Source organism: Hyaena hyaena, unplaced genomic scaffold (genome assembly GCF_003009895.1).
Source record: "Hyaena hyaena isolate Hyena2069 unplaced genomic scaffold, ASM300989v1 scaffold_1906, whole genome shotgun sequence".
Classification (NCBI taxonomy): Eukaryota; Metazoa; Chordata; class Mammalia; order Carnivora; family Hyaenidae; genus Hyaena; species Hyaena hyaena.
This window is the reverse complement of record NW_024082542.1, coordinates 2,481-19,382: the sequence shown is the minus strand read 5'-3', so window position 1 is coordinate 19,382 and position 16,902 is coordinate 2,481. Positions and strand designations below refer to the sequence as shown.

Here is a 16,902-nt window from a genome sequence, read left to right as displayed (position 1 = left end):
CCCTACCAGCTCTGTAAGCTCCCTAAAGAGCAGGAACCATGTTTGTTTTACACACTACTGTATGTATCCCCAGTGCCTAACATGGTGGCCAGCCCCCAGGAATCATTTAATAATTATTGGTTAAATTAGAAGGATAAACAGATGAACAGGAGTCAAGTGGTACAGAGGTACTGTGGGAAAGAGGTACTTTTCTCACTCTTCCAGTAAGGGGTTTTCATTTCAGAACTCATGATTATAATTCCAGGTTCCTCTCAACTAAGATTACTGGAAATTTTACCCCCTCACCCAAATCTTTTTTTCAATCTTTTCTTCTAAATGCAAAATAAATCCGTAATCCGAATTTCTCTAAGAAGAAAGTTGTTTCCTTTATAACTATTGAGCAAGTGTTAGGTTGAAGAAAACTCTATAAGCCACGTGTTAATAGATGAATGATGTGTATGTACTTGAACAAGTACATCACGTTGATTGTTTAAAATAATGAAATAACTTGCAGAGTCAAGGTCCATGTATTTGAGCTGCCCATTTTGGGTATTAACGACTTCAGTTCCGAATAGCTAAATATGGTAAAGATAGAAAAAGGAAAGGAATGCCACCGTTTGCTCTTTTTCTTTGCTGTAAGATATTCATTGAAATATTAACTTTTTCCTTGCCTAAAGGGACAGAAATCATGAATCCAATTCTGCTAACTTCCAAGGAAGACTAGATAAGAACCGTTCAATTACAGGTTGCTTATTTATCTAATTCTCTTGGCAGGATTTGCTTTTGGTGAAACAAATCACCTGTTGAAGGGGGGAAAAGCCATTTAAGTGATTAAAATCTACTTCAGCTAATTTCCTCTTTAACCTATTTGTAAGCCAGCGAGGGCTGATAATTGTAATGAATAGTTCTAATGGGAAGCTTTAGTTCACATTTGGATCTCATTAAACTTTGAAAAACTTCTGCCATCTTCTTCTTTTTGAGCTCTTTTGCTGGGGTACAGTTTTCAAGGCAGGCTTCTGCGCATAGAGTTTAATGCATAAGCTTTGAAACTTCAGAGTTTGGAGTCAATTTTGCTGTGACCAGCTGTGTGAACCGGGACAGTTTTGTTTGTTTGTTTTTTTGAAACTCAGTATTGGCAGTTTTGAAATGATTTTCATTATAGATTGTTATGATGATTAAATGGGCTAATCTAAAATGCTGAGATTACAGGTGTGTAGTACTTAACAATGTCTGGCATATGGTAAGCACATATTACCAGCTAAGACTCATTATTAATATGAATCTCTGAAATGGAAAAGCTAACTGGATGAAGAGGGGGTCCTAGAAAAACAAAGATCAATTTTCTCTTTATAATTAACTTATCAATTGCTAGGAAATTTAGCATACAAGTAAGAGACATTTGCTCTATTATTAAGAAAATACTAGAAACAAGCATCGTCTCAAGTTATGGTACCAAACTACTTCTGTGTTATATGTGCCATCCATTTGAATTTCTTCTTTTAAAAGATATCTTATCTTAGGGGTCAGAGTGTATAATATTTCTTGAATAGGAGCATGTTAGTCCCAGTGGAGAATTAAAATCAGTTAATGTGAATGTCAACCTTTCCTCTTGGTGTTTTAAAGTATCTATCATTGAAAGGTGAAGAAAGTGTGAAATGGAGAAAGGAGTGACTGCATTAGCCAGTCAAATGTCGATAGTATGAGAAAATGGATAAGAAAGAAAATGGAGAGAAAGATTAGTAGTTTCTTAATATGGAGTGTATATATGTGTGTGTGTGTGTGTGTATGATATGGGGGAAATCATATATCATTGCTATTTTGTAGGCATGTTGTTAACCTCAATTTTTACCAGTCTTTGTAGAATATGAATAATAGTCCTAGACAAATAAGTCAACTTTTGATCTTCTGTGCAGAGGAGATAGTGGGGTTTGTAAACTGACTTAAGTATGTATTAGAAATTTTTGTTATGTGAGGGGAAGAGTTCGGTCTACTGTCTCAAGATATTTTGTTCAGGCTAACTTTAAAATTAATTTATGTTTTGAAGAAACATCAATTGTTTCTGCCTCTTAAAAGGCCAGTTAAGGCCAATTTAGATGGATTTAACAGTATGCAAAAAGTATTCATAGTATAAATAATCTATATGCAAAGAGAAATAATCGGAAGTGCTTGTTTTATTTATTCCGCACTATGCTTTGATTTTAGATCTAACTCTTGTTTATAGTGGAAAGCTGAGGAATTTTTCCCTAATCCAGAGTGGTTTAGCATGGAGATAAAAATAGCTACACGTCACAGAAAGAACAGAGTTTGGTACCTCTGCTCTCACTTTAAAAATGTTCCTTGATTTCCTAACAATGTGCTGAATAGACATAACAGATTTCTGTGGTAGAAAGTGAGGCAACCTCTTGATCAGAAAAACAAACACTCTGAGCAGTCGAGGCAACAGGTGGGGCCTCAGAAGTTGAGAGTTGTATATTTCTTCCACTTTGTAATTTCTCTTTATATCACCAACATTGTGTTTTTAGCTATCATTCATTTCTGTCTTGATGGCTAACCTCGTTCTTATCAACCTTTCTTTATCCTAGCTGTCTCAGGACCCGTTTCTAAAATGGCCTCCTGAACACCATCACCTTACTTCTCTGGATGAGGGGGGATAAAACAAGAACAAGAGAAAGCACAAAGCCTCTTATTGTTTTCTTTGTTAAACTGGAATTAAAACTGAGGTGCCATTTACTCTCATGATACAAATTCCTGGGTCCAATCTACTCAGGTAGGTGTGTTTCCATTTGGGGAAGAGTCTTCTCTTACCATCTTCCTTCTGGGAAATAAAATAATTTAGCTCCTGCTGAATCTATATTGTCAAGGAATTTGCAAAGTGTAGGTTTATATTAGAGGTTGTTTTTGCTTTTTGTGCTGTGGTTAGAAATTCAGGGTAGGACCCAGAAATCTGTGGTTCGATGAGGTGATTCTGATGCATGCTAAAATTTGAGAACCATTATTTTAGGGCATTGGCACCATGTTTCTTTACCTAGTTACTTTCCTGAAGAAGTAGCTTCCATCACTCTCCATGACCGATTGCTCCAGGCCTGAGAACAAATACATGTGTGCATAGCAGATCTAAAAAGTGATGACCCAAACCTTGAAGGGCTTTGTATTTCATTTTCCTAAGACATGAAGTGACCCCCTTTTAGGTGCTCCTCTTTCTTCCCAAGCCTTAGTTAGCTACCTCAGTCTCTATTACTTTTGGTAGAGGCCGTCACTTGTTTTTTCACTGTGGAACTGAGCTGTTCAAACTGGTAGCCACTAGCCACATATGGCTGTTTAAGTTAAAATGAAATAAAATTAAAAATGTAACTCAGCCTTGATAGCCACATTTCAGTTTTTCAGTAGCCACATGTGACTAGGAGCTACTGTATTGAACAATACGGACATAGAACACTTTATTTCTCTAGCACTAAACTTATAAACCTACCAGTAGTTTGCCCACTTCTGTGGTGTAAATACTTCTACTGCGAATAATTTCAAGCTATCAACATATCACTGAACGTGGAGTTGGTTGCAAAGAGATACACAAAGTTAACTTTTGAGAGACAAAGTGAATTAGTTCCAAGGTACCCATTTTCTGGGAGAAATTCTTCCTTGCTGGCAAAAAATGCTGATTCTGTTCTTTACATTCTAATTTCATTTTTACAATTAGACTGGCTTTCCAAGAACACAATATCTATAGCATACTAAAAGTGGCCAATAGCTTGGTCACCGTAACTCTATTTTAGGTGTAAGGTGGAACTATAGAATATACAATTTAACTTAAGACATCTTTTCCATGTCAATGGGGAAAAATGGATTGAGATCAGTGTCTTTTTATTAAATGTTTATTTTTGAGAGAGAGAGACTGTGAGCAGGAGAGAGGCAGAGAGAGGAGAGGAGACACAGAATCCGAAGTAGGCTCCAGGCTCTGAGCTGTCAGCACAGAGCCTGACACAGGGCTCGAACCTATGAACCATGAGATCATGACCTGAGCTGAAGCTGAATGCTTAACTGACTGAGCCACCCAGGAGCCCCTGGGACAAGCCCTCAAAGCTAAATCACACAAGATATTAAGGTGCATATGTTCTAGTATGAATATTATATTGAGTCAACAGTGGTGCTTCACTGATTCTTTCTATTAACTGAAGGTGTTTATAATCCTATCTCGTGGTGCATAGTAAGCCTAATAATAATGAGTTGCTTATTAATAGAAAATGGAAGAGTTGTCTTTGATCCTTGAGGTTATGAATGACTTGCAAACATGCTTTTAAAGGTGAACAATGTGCTTAACTTTTAAAGTATTTGCCATTTTTAAAGTGCTTAGAACTTCTTTTTGAAAGATGGAAAATTATTCTTTTAAATTACACACGTTAAACAAAACCCACTTGATATGCAACCAAGGCTAGTTTTTAAGTATCATAATCAGATTTGGCAAATATTTTTTTTTGACCGGGGCTTTATCTAATCTGTGTGTGTGTGTGTGTGTGTGTGTGTGTGTATGTGTGTGTGTTGTGGCGACAGTGGAGGTTCATGATCTTGAATGATGCTGTTGCATCACTAAGCTAGCAACTCATCTGTTAGATAAAAATAAATTTTAGTCCATGGATTTCACACCCCAAATACTTGGAAATGAGAAAGGTAAATCATTCTTATCATATTTCCCTTATTGAAAAGGAAACTCCCTGAAGTCTGACTGCCTCTGTTGCTAAGACTGTTAATTGTGATCATAATAATCAGATAAGAATTATTAAACTGATAACCTCAGTGAATCCATTTATTTCTGCAGAAAGATTATACACATTTGTGTCAAATTGGATCATTTTTAGGCCCTTGGGAGATTGCCATTCTAATGCTGGTCCAGGTAAAGCTGGGTGTCCTTGAATGACAGCTGCTAAAAATTCAATCAATAAGTGGCATCCAAATGTCAGAGAGAGTGGTGCGAAGCAGGGACAGGTTGAGACAGTGTGCGGGATTTGATTCTGGGCAGTCAGAGTTTAAGTTTGACTTAGAAAAGAAATAAGTCAGCATCTTTAATCCCCAAACATTATATGCCATCTAGTCAGTAGGCTTAGCAAAGGTCAAGCAATCAATATGGTTGGCATTAGCAGAGATATGTTATGGGAGACGGTTTTATTCCTTGAAATTGTTTTTTACGTTCCAATATACAAAAAGGTAGGCAGACTGTCAGGTGTAGTAAAAAAGAACTTGTATGACAGTGAAATGAACAGATCATTGGTCAAAGGGCTAAATTAAGAGATTCAGTGAAATTGGGAAGTAATGGAGGGATCTCAAATAGCTTCCTCATTTGTCTCTGTTAAGGGTTTAATATTTTGAATGTGCACCTATCCTCTGGGAAAAATTGGAATGCCTGATGTATCATCAATTCAGTGAGATGGAAATACCAGGAGAAGCATAGCATGGTTCATCATGTTACTGTAGTCTTGACTAGAAAAAAAAACCATGAGTAAGTTTTTGCCCTTGTTACTTGCAAAATCATTTGAACAGTAAAGGAAAGATAATTAGTGAAAATATTAGATTCTCCTGTTAAATTACATTTATAGATTTACAAACTGAGGGGAGAGGGGTCATATATTTTCCATTTCCATATTATTTCAAGACAGGTAGTAGAACAGTTATGGAATGGAAAAAGATGAATAAGAAACTGAAAAGGAATGAAAAATGACTTGGTTAAAAGCCTAGTTATTTGAGAACTGAATAGTCATTATATGAACATACTCAAATAAGAGAATTCATCAAGGCCATTCAAAAGTCAAAAGCTGAAAGCCCTCCTCTCTCTCTCTCTCTCACACACACACACACACACACACACATATACACAGGGTTCTTAGTTCCTTTCTTCAAGTAAAAAGATTTTCAGATAGTGTGTGTGTTTTGATTTTTACCCAGAAAGATTCCTATTGCAATTGATCAAGAAATTAACCTATGGTACCCTAATTTTTAAAAACTTATATCACACATGTCTGCAATTTAAGACATTTTAGATGTATATGTATATATATATTTAATGTTTATTTTTGAGAGAGAGAGAGAGAAAGAAAGAGTGAGAGCATGTGTGCATGAGTGGGGTAGGGACAGAAAGAGAAGGAGACGCAGAAACGAAACAGTCTCCAGGCTCTCAGCCAAAGTCAGATGCTTAACCAACTGAGCCACCCAGACGCCCCTTTAGATGTATATTTTTTGACCAAAGGTTGTAATATAGTAGGACACAACATCAGTGACATTTTTCTGCTTTTTCTTAAATTCAAGACTGCTCTAGAATGAAGTTGGGACCAGATATCAATGAGACATTGTTGGTCTTAAGTAGTAATTTATGTCAGATCCAAAGGCTCTGATAAAATATCTTCAGGTAGCTGAGGTGTTCCAGATCTCAATGTAGAAAAGTTATCTTCAAGGTTGAGAATTTCCTTTATATTCAATATTATCAGGACAATCTAGGGAGCACAGTCTGTAGTTCATCCATTGAGAAGAATATATGTGAAGGAAGAGTATGCTGGGAATGTGGAGAGTTCCCAGCCAATTGTATTTTCTGAGCCATCAGGGCTTCAAGTCTTTAACCCATCCCTGTATCTACACCTTTTGCCCCAAGACTGCATTTCCTCCAATACAAAGGGTCTACTTCCCTTGAATGTGGACATATCTGATCAATTGCTTTGGCCCATGGAATATAGAAGTGACAGCATGCTATGTCTGAGGTCGAAAAAGGCATCATGTTTCCCATAGGTTCACTTGCTGAGAACACTCCCATGAGAACAATATTAGCCTAGTGTGATGGGTGATGTAGGACATAGTCTCATCAGCCCCGAGACATATGAGAGCCCAGGCAATACCATCAGCAAGGCCATTCTGGTTGACTACCTCAGACACGAGAGCAATAAATGCTTAATTCTGGATGCCATTGAGCTTTGGTGGTTGTTATGCAGCACTGTTGTGGCAAGAGGTAACTGATAAGGGGTACAAGTTTCCAGATAGACTGAAAGTGGGGACTTCTGATTAATCCTTCAAGGAACTCTTGATGCTTTATTAAAATAAACAAGAAGACCTTGAAGTAACAGGCTTGCTTAGCCTAATCACCCCCCAGGAAGCGTTTATCTAACCGAGTTGATTGAACCTGGGGGCAAAGGTTTCAGCCCTCTGCTTGGTAATATCAGTATGCAAATGTATTTGTGTCCCTCCAAACCTGACAGATAGACAGGTGTCTAGAAGTTATCAACTTAATACTCACACGGGACCTCCTTGCGTCCGTATTCTCTAGCAAAGGGCTTAGAAGTGGTTTAATAATGGCCATGGACTTATCTGTCTTTGCCATTAAGGCAGAATGAGCAAATTTTCCAATAGAATATATTTTGGGAATTTAAATATATATTCTTCTTCTTTTTTTAATTGTCAGGCCTATTTCTGGTATATGGAATCAGTCAGAGTGCTATCCTTTAAAGGCTGCCATTGAATTGTCTCCTGGCTTTTACCTCTACTTCTTCCCCTTACTAGAGAAAACAATGGAATTTTGTGAAAGCCCCAGGGGTTTTTGAATCTGAAAGGGACTAGCATTTACCTCTGAAGAGAAGGAGAATTTGATTGAAAATAGAGGCTGCTTATGATTCATTCAGGGGAATTTTTCCTCTCCATCGTCTTATTTGCCTAGTGATTTGATCCTCTGTGGCTCTTCAGAGCCCACTGTGAGATGATTTGCTTCAGCTGCACTGGATCTTTTTCAAATATTTTCCAAGGACAAACACCCTCCCTACAGGTTTCCTCGGCTGCAATGATTGTCTTGTCTGGGGATTGTACTCTGATTAATTTAACTTTAGCTTCCTTACTGCTTCAGTGGATTCCACATTTGTCATGGTTTAAAAAAAAAATTCTCTGGGGAAGTTTCATAAAAGAAGTTGGTGAGAACAGGGCTTAGGATTTATTCTGCTGAGCAACCTTTAGAATGTGGCAGGGGGCTGAGGGGCACAGAGAAGAAGAATGGAAAGGGTGCCAAATTCTTCCTGACGCAGGTTCATAGGTCAGGCATAATTCTATTCTGCAGAAATTTCAGTGATCATGGTTCTGCATAGAGGCGCTCCAGCCAATAGAGCAGAAAGCAGTGAAAGGCATGCAATGTGTGACTGCAGCCAGCAGGGGGCGGGAGCGCCACAGCCATAAGCCACAATCTCTACAGAAGTTGCTTGGACCAGCTGGTTCTGAACTCAATGCAAGCCTTTCTTTTTGTAAGATGTTTGTCCTCACTAAATCTCTTCTACTGACAGTATAGACAGTAGAGTCAGTATGTCTGGATTTGAAACCTGGTGGCTCCGTTTGTTAGCTTTGTCGTTTCTATGTACGTCAGTCTTTCTTATCTGAAATATGGGAAAAGACCATTTGTTCTGAGGATAATTGGGCTAACTTATAAAATGCATTTGGAACAGTGCCTGGCTCTTAATAAGTACTTGATCAATATTAGCTACTAATAGTATAGCCTTTCCCTTTGCTCTCCACCTTCCTTCCTCCCAAGTCTGAATGTAAATACAAATTACAGTAGTGATAGGTTATGCAGGCTGATGTCTCTTCATTTTCCAAAACTCATCTCAAAAACACAAAATCAAGTCTGTGGCATTTCGGCCAAAAATGCTTATGCTAAATCTAATAATGAGAAAATATCAGACAAAACCAGATTGAGGGTCATTCTACTAAATAACTCAATGGTGTGCTTCAAAAATGACAAGGTCAGAAAAGACAAAGGAACAGTTCCAGACAGTAGGGTACTAAACAGACAACTGAATGCAGTGCATGAGCGAGGAATTTATTTATTTATTTATTTTTGTATTTTTGTATTTTTTGTATTTTGTATTTATTTATTTTATTACATTTACAAAGTGTATGTCAGGACAATTGGTGAAATTTGAATAAGGTCTGTAGATAAGACGGTAGTATGAGATAGTATTAATTTCCTGATTTTGCTAACTGTAAGCTATGGAAGAGAAAGTCCTTGCTTTTAGGAAATACACACTGGAGTATTTAAGAGTAAAGGGGACATAATTTCTGTAAGTTAGTCTCAAATGACTTTAAAAATGTATATTTGTACATATATGTACCATGTATATGAGAGAGCATAATTGGTATAACATTTAGCACCGCTGGAGAAAGGGAATATGAGCATCTTTTGTATCATTCATGCAACTTTTTATGTCAGCCTGAAACCATTTGGAAGTACAAAATTAAAAAATAATGAAAAAAACCCAGAAGTAAAAAATCCTTCATCTTACATGATGCCTTCTTCACTAAGAAATTTTTCTGATGTTTCCCTCCCTGACTCTTAGGTGAGGTCGATGCCCCCGCCCCATGTGCCCTTGACCTGTGACCTATCTCTCTGTCACAACAGCCATTACACTGTATTGTAGCTGCCTGTTTCTGTCATTAAACTGTGAGCCCAGCCAAGGGGAAGGCGGAGACTCTGTGTTATCCTTCACCTTTGTATCACCTGAGTCTAGCTAATACCTGGCACAGGAAAGAAACTCCCCATGGATTTGTTGAGTGACAAGGTAGGGGAACTTGGCCTTATATCCAAGGTCTGATTTTCTAGGGGCCTGTTATGAATTTTAGGCTTGCTTTTTAGGTTTTGTAGTAGGGATATAGCACTGGTTTGGGACTTGGCACATCTAGTCGGGAAGTTGAGTTCTGTCTTAGTGGGAAAGAGTGCCGAAGAGACGAGAGAGAGAGAGAGAGAGAGAGAGAGAAAGAGAGAGAGAGAGAGACTGTTTATACCTTGGAGATACTGTGAAGATAGAATTAGAGCTCTTTGAAAGAAACCCAAATAATCAGTGGACTCTCTTTGTCTCGATGTTTAATTGGAAGGAATTCCACTGTTTATGGTCAAAGCCAAGCATGTTTAGTATTAAAAGGAACATTTTTTTTCCTTAAAATGTGGCCCCTGAATGCAAACCATGACGTCATGTGGTGTGCAATGAAAAGACAGCAATTTGGGCTGGCTGCAGAACTTGCATAAGGTCACTAGTGAGAAGCATGTGTGCTCACGGGGGCTTCCTACTTGTTCCCTATTTTGTGGGTAATGTTTGGGATTCATAAAGGGAAGGTTTATCTGTACATAATGAGCTGACGTTAAAATGTAATGTCATAAAGATGCATCTCACTCCTTTATTGGATTTCTGTATTAACTTACTCTCTCCATAGGGCATGCAATGTGGCACTGCTTCCCCGCTATTCTTATCTAATATTAACTTTCTTTCAAGCTAAATATTTTGCTATTTGACAGAGATAACAGTGCAAGAGATAATCAGTATAACTTTTATCTTTGCTAGAAGCCATAGAAGCTTATCTAGAAAAAGTTCACATGACTTCGGAGAGGAAACTCAACTATAGACTGTAAGAGCTTTGAAGCCAAGTCAGGTTTCCTACTGAGGTTCTTTATTAGTAACCTGGTGGACTGGGGCTATAGCATGTGTTGTCAGTAGGAATCTTTATGAGGGAGAAAAATTGGGTATAAGGGCTCTGGTCAGTATGAAGAAAGGAGCAAGAACTCTAACCTCCCCACACCCCCAAAATAATTCCCTCATGCATCTCACCAGAGATTCATTTGGAGTAACAAGTTCTTCTAAAAACTTCTGTGGAAGTTAAGACTCCTCCCACCTATATTTCAGTGTGAACTAGTTTTGATCAGGCATTTTGAATGCTTCCCCTTTAACACCTAGCTGAGAAGAAGTAGTGGTCTCGTTTGGTGGAGGAGGAAAGGGCAGTTTTGGAGGAGGAGATAGTTTGGAAAAGTTGCTGACCAGGGGGAAATGCAGAAGTGGGATGCTGAGGAAAGCTGTAAACAGTATCTTAGCTTTTGGAGTTTGGGGGACAGAGGCAGGGGAGGAGCAGAAGTGGTCAAGGCCCTAGAAAGAAAAAGATGCAGTAGCCAAAATACACGTTGACCTTGTAGAAATGGTGGTAGGAATCCCACTTAGCATGTTACCAAATAACATTTAGGTCATGTTCTGGAATTGTCTGCCTTGAAGAATTACCTGACTTGTTTCTCTCAAAGAATGAACTGTCATAGGCATCAATGTTTATCTTAGAATAATGATCAATGAACACTTAATTAAACATATAAAGTTCCTGACACTTTGGCCGTGCCTACTAACGCTTGTCTAGGATCTTATCCCCTGGAACTTAATTTCTCAACAAAGTTTGCTGAATATTTCAACAAAGCTAACTTCCATTAACTTTAAAAATAAAATGAACGAATTCCAGAGCAACCAACTGAATAATTCTGTTATATGAACCATCACTATAAATGGCTCATTCATCTAAACGGCATTCGATCTCACATGGGCATTCATGATTTTTAAGACAGACCATGGCTATTTCTCCAAACCCTAAAAATCCCATAAGATAGGGGCAGCAGGCAGAAAGGTTTTATTCTTGTCAAAATCAGTCTTGACTTCGGTGTATTGCAGTGGCTACTTGTCATTGTCACATTCTTGTCCACTCAGGCAGATGCCTTTGGTCTATGTAGCTATAATTCTAGAACTAGGAGCCTTTGCAGTATAAACCCAACAGCTGAAGAGCAGTAAAGGTCAGAGCTCAAAATTAGAAAGCGAGGCACCTGGCTGGCTCAGTTGGTAGAGCACGCGACTCTTGATCTTGGAGTCGTGAGTTCAAGCCCCATGTTAGTAGAGATTACTTAAAAATAAGCTTTTAAAAAAATTACAAAGGAAGGAGCCAATAAATGGCTGGGAGAAACTTGAACTTGCTGAGGGCTTTATGGGGAGGGAGAAAAAGGGAGAAAGTCTGTAGGAATGAGTAATAGGGCACAGAAGGCAAATATTCTTGCAGATTTTCTAGTTATTTGTTCTCTGCTCCTCAATTTTCCCGGATAGTCTCTCAGGGTAACTTATTAGAGGAAATAGACTCTTTTGGGGGAGGAATAAAGGTTTATATAAAGCTGGTAAATACATTTATGGGCCATTCCAGTCCACTTTCCCTGCCATTTCCTTTATTCCGGTGTATGTCTTCTGTCCTCTGGACAGCTACGATCATCTTGGAGCCACTCCTTTGCCTCGCCCCAAGCCTTCACAGTCATCCCCTACTCTATTACAGGGAAGTTTTTCTAAAATGCAAGTATTATTGTTTGACAGCCCCGCTTAAAAGCTTTCAGTGACTTTCTATTTTCTGTGGTATATATCTCAAGGTTTATAGCATTAAGAACCTTCATATTCTTTTCCTCCAGCCTCATCTCTTATGACTTTCCTTTATTCGTTCTGGCTTCACAGAATTTTTATAATTTATGTCTGAGCTTTCTTACGCATGCCTAACAAACTGCTACTCTACTTTCCAGAGGCAAAACCAGGAATTTTTTTCATCTTTGGAAGCACAGTCCTCTTGGCTATACCTCCTAATTCTCAAAGGTTGAAGTGAGTATATTCGCTGTTGCCACTCTACCTAGCATACATATCTAACTGCATGTTTTCCTACAAACTATTGTAATTGTTTTTGCACTTATCTCACATGCTAGATTTTGACCTACTTCAAGGTTGATATCTAGTTGACTTATTTTTGTAGATGTAATGCATGGCACACAATAAGAGCTTAACAATTGTCTATTGGATCAATGAATGAACTATTCATGCTTAAATCCCAGTATTTAGTTAGTAGCTCCATAAGCGAAACTGCAGACTATTTGCCTACAGTCAGCCCAGCTGTGGGCTGGGCCCCTGTGGGGGTTGGGAAGTGAGGGAACACTGGCTGGAGAGAATGGTTTGGGCCAATGCAGATGTGGGTTCATTTTCTTTAGGAAAAAATAAACAGTAACTGGTGGGAGTATCATTATTACAGATTGGGAGAGATTCATGATATGGAAAAATAATTATTGTTAGCTTAAGTAATGTGAATGGGAAATATATCATTGGTATATTGGTACATGGTAGAGGCGGCCATGTACATGTGTTTGGATAGGGATGTAACACATGGAAATAGTAGAATTAGGTAAATACGAGTTGGTCAGCAAGAAAATACCTGTTGTGGTGAGTAAAGTATTGAAGCTGCAGGAGCGGTAAAGAACAAGATTCTGATATTCTGTCAACTATAGTGAGAAGCAGACAGGTGGCATTGGGGATAAGTTTGTGTAGAGAATAAAGGCTGTGATCCAATTTTTTTTAATGTCTGATCTTATTTGTTGTTATTATAGAAAATTTTGGGTTTTTTTTTAGGTTTTTAAAAAAAATGTCTGGGGGCGCCTGGGTGGCTCAGTCAGTTAAGCATCCAAATTTGTCTCAGGTCATGATCTCATGGTTCATGAATTCGAGCCCCACATCTGGCTCTATGCACACAGCTTGGAGCCTGGAACCTGCTTTGGATTCTCACTCTCTCTCTGCCCCTCCCCTGAACACACTCTGTCTTTGTCTCTCAAAAATAAACATTAAAAAATTGTTTTTAATATTTATTTATTTTTGAGTGAGAGAGAGAGGTGGAGGTAGACAGAGAGGGAGAGAGAAGATCTGAAGCAGGGTCTGTGCGAACAGCACAGAGCCTGATGTAGGACTCCTACTCATGAACCATGAGATCATGACCTGAGGTGAAGTCAGATGCTCAACCGACTGAGCCACCCAGGAGCCCTGAAAATCTTGTTTTTGACTGGACTCAGACTTAGAGGTAGAAGCTCTCAGCAAGGACAGCCCCTGTCTCTTGGCAGTCTGTTCCTGGCATTTTTCTTTGGCCTCCTTTCTTCCCTTGGCCAGAAGTTTAGCATATTCTGCAGCCTCTTCCTAATTTTACTTTGTTGTTTCTTCAGAGCACTGCACCATTTGTGTGTCAGTAACAAGATGCTGAACCTTGGGCACTTTGATTGTACTTTTCTTACCTTCTTTATTCAGGGGCTTTCTCACAACATACTGGTGGACATCATCTTCTTTAGAGAGATTGAAAAGTTTCTGGCTTCCGCTAGCTCTTTTAGGCCTCAGGTGATGAGGTACAGCAGTATCAGTGGTCCAGAAATATCTTTCTCCCTTTTTATTACAAGGACCAAGTTGATAACCTGGAGATGGGCATTCACAGTGCAACCCCAGATTTGTGCTTTCTTTCTCCAGTCCTCCTTGGTCTGTACCAGGAATTCCCCTTACTCAGCAGGAGGTGAACATGGCCATGGGTCAAGACACCTGCTTCATGGAGAAGCCTTGTTTGTCATTGCCACCACTAATTCGGACCGTGTGATCCTTCCATTGTTCACCCAGAGCATCGGTGGCAACTTCCATGGCTGTTTGCTTCTTATAATAAAAGGTACGGAGTTTGCATTCATTGTTCACTTCGATGAGTTTCTGGCAGTAAGTAGCTGGGAAGGAGTAGTTCAGCTTCTTCCTAAAGCAGCCTGCCGCCTCTGAGGTCCCACAACAAAGAGCGACTGCCATCCTACTTTTTACTGCATCAGGACCCTCCTCCCCAAATATGAGGAACCTCCTCACACTATGCAGCAACGTCTCAGTGACGATGAGCAATAAAGGTTCATGAATTTTCTATTTATTGGTGCTGTAACAGCTGCTACAGTTAGAGGCTTACAGCTTGGTACCTCAGCTGTATACAACTTTCTGAGGCAGTGTGTAGCTCTTTAAAAAATATTTTATCATGAAAATTTTCGAACACACAATATAGATTTTACCCATGTACCCATGACCTAGTTTTAACAAATATCAACATTTTGTGGTCCTTTTTAATGACATATGTTAAAGCAAATTCTAGGTTCATATTGCTTCAGACATCAGTGTATCACGATGCATCTCTGATAAGGATATTAAAAAGAATATAACCACCAAGCCATTATCACAGCCAGGGTTGCTTTTAATATGTGCCGTGACTGACTCCCTTCCTTTCCCCTCATCCCACTCCTCAGTCAGGCTGTGCCCACGATGCCCCATTGTGTCTGAGCTTTGTCTTTCTGAGAGAAGAACCAGCCATTGTTCCCATTCTCCCTGCGAGAGCAGTCTTGCATTTGCAAAACACCGTCTATGAAGAATGAAATTTCCTGGCATTTGCCTTTGTCCAGCCTGTACCTGATATTTTAATCAGAAAAAAGATGTGTTCTATCTGTGCACTAATCTAGCACAATTTCAAGCCTCACAATTTCGTCTCTTCCTGATACGATGAAAAGATTCATTTTTAACCATCAGAGAGCGTTTTTAAGACATTAGGAGAGGAAAGAACGGGAAAGATGGTAGGGAATTTCAATTTATCAGAACTTCTGTTTTGATTTTTAGTTCAGAAGCCAGGGTCTTGAGAATTATATCTTAACCATGAGAGGATGCTTTTAGAAGTTTTATAAGTGATGTTTAGGATAGTAATAATGATCACTTTTACAATTTATTTTTCTTAAGAGAGCCGGTGGAAATGAATCCCCTGGTACCCTTAGCATGTTGAAAGTGCAGTATGGAGTTTCTAGACTAGCCTACAAGCTCCATCAAAGCACACATCTAATTATCTTGTACACTGCACTGGTGATTGCGCCTGGTGTATAGTAAGTTCTAAGCATCGTAATTTCCCTGTGAGTATATGTGGAATGAACAAGTAAAGGTAATGTACAGTTTATCCTCCATTTAAGGTGTCCTGTTAGCGAGGCTGAGATCTAGCAAGATCTATCAACTATTCCTTTCCCTCCAGCAGAAGCCACAGATGTTGACTTCATCCTGTATTCCTGACCCATCTTCCGCCTTGGTCTTTGGTTTGGATTGTTTCTCATTTTCACAGCTTCTCTGGTATGCTGCTGCCATCCGTTGGTAGCACATGACCGACCCAGCATCTATTCCTTCTTACTGAATACAGAGCTGGGAGAGAAAAGCAAGAACTCTACTATTTCCACTAGACCACAAGCTTACCTTTAGGGAGGGATGACGTGGGTACCAAGAGGGAGAAAGAGAATGAAGTGGGTGGAGATATTTGAGTGGTTTGTATAAGAGATAAAACAGCGATTGCAAATGGGTGTCATGGTTATGTGCCACGCTGTCCTCCTGAGTCTTTAAGATGAGGGCATCAATTACTGTAATATCAGAAATGAGGTACTCTTTGCATGGGGACTTTTCTACAGTTTAGAGAAAAATTGCTCTCATTTGTTGGTAACATGTAAGGGTAGGAAGGAAGAGGTAGGGTAGTATCAACAACTGCATCTCACTTAGTTTCTCTTGCGTTCCTAGGATGAACACCTACCAGTTCAGATCATTTGGTTTTTTTTTCTGAAGGTGTGAGAAGAGGGGTTGAAGGGTGATTGGGTGGGAATGGCTTTTAAGGAAGACCTGTTAACTGTAAATTTTGGAGAAATGAATTGTGACTTTATTGCTTTATTCATTTACACAAATTTACAAATGAGATAGGGTTTCAGGCAAGTGGGCAGTAAAAAATAGGAGGAAAATGTGACTCGTAGCTTTTTCATCATGTCATTTTTAGAATCTTGATCTTTACTATTTGTAGTTACTGGTTTAATAACTTTAATAGTTGCTGGATTAAGCCTGTTAACCAGGGTATGCTGGTTGCAGTGGCCAATAGACCTCAAGTATGTTTCAAACGTAATAGAAGCTTAATTTTTGCTCATGTAACCGTAGTGGGAATGTGCACAAGTGAGCACCTTGCTCTCCTCCACTGCCATTCAGGGACGCAGGCTAACAAAGCCTCTGCCATGTAGAGGCTTCAAAATGACTCCAGTGTTTCTTTTTCTTTTTCCTTTCTAGTTTGTTTGTATAGAAAAGAGCAAATTTGTATGTGTCAACTTTGGAAGTGGGATACATAATTTCTTCTTGTATTTCCTGGGTTAGAATTCAGTTGCATGGGCATATCTAACATCAAAGGAGTCTGAATAATGTACTTGCTTAACCTGGGTTCTCTAGAAAATAGAATCGGAGGCAAGGACTAGGTACTGAT

At 39.0% G+C, this 16,902-nt stretch overlaps 1 pseudogene; it reads right to left on the bottom strand.

The window, feature by feature from the left end:
- Window positions 1–10,667: 10,667 nt before the first annotated feature.
- LOC120226931 lies at window positions 10,668–14,408 on the bottom strand (annotated as a pseudogene).
- Window positions 14,409–16,902: the final 2,494 nt, after the last annotated feature.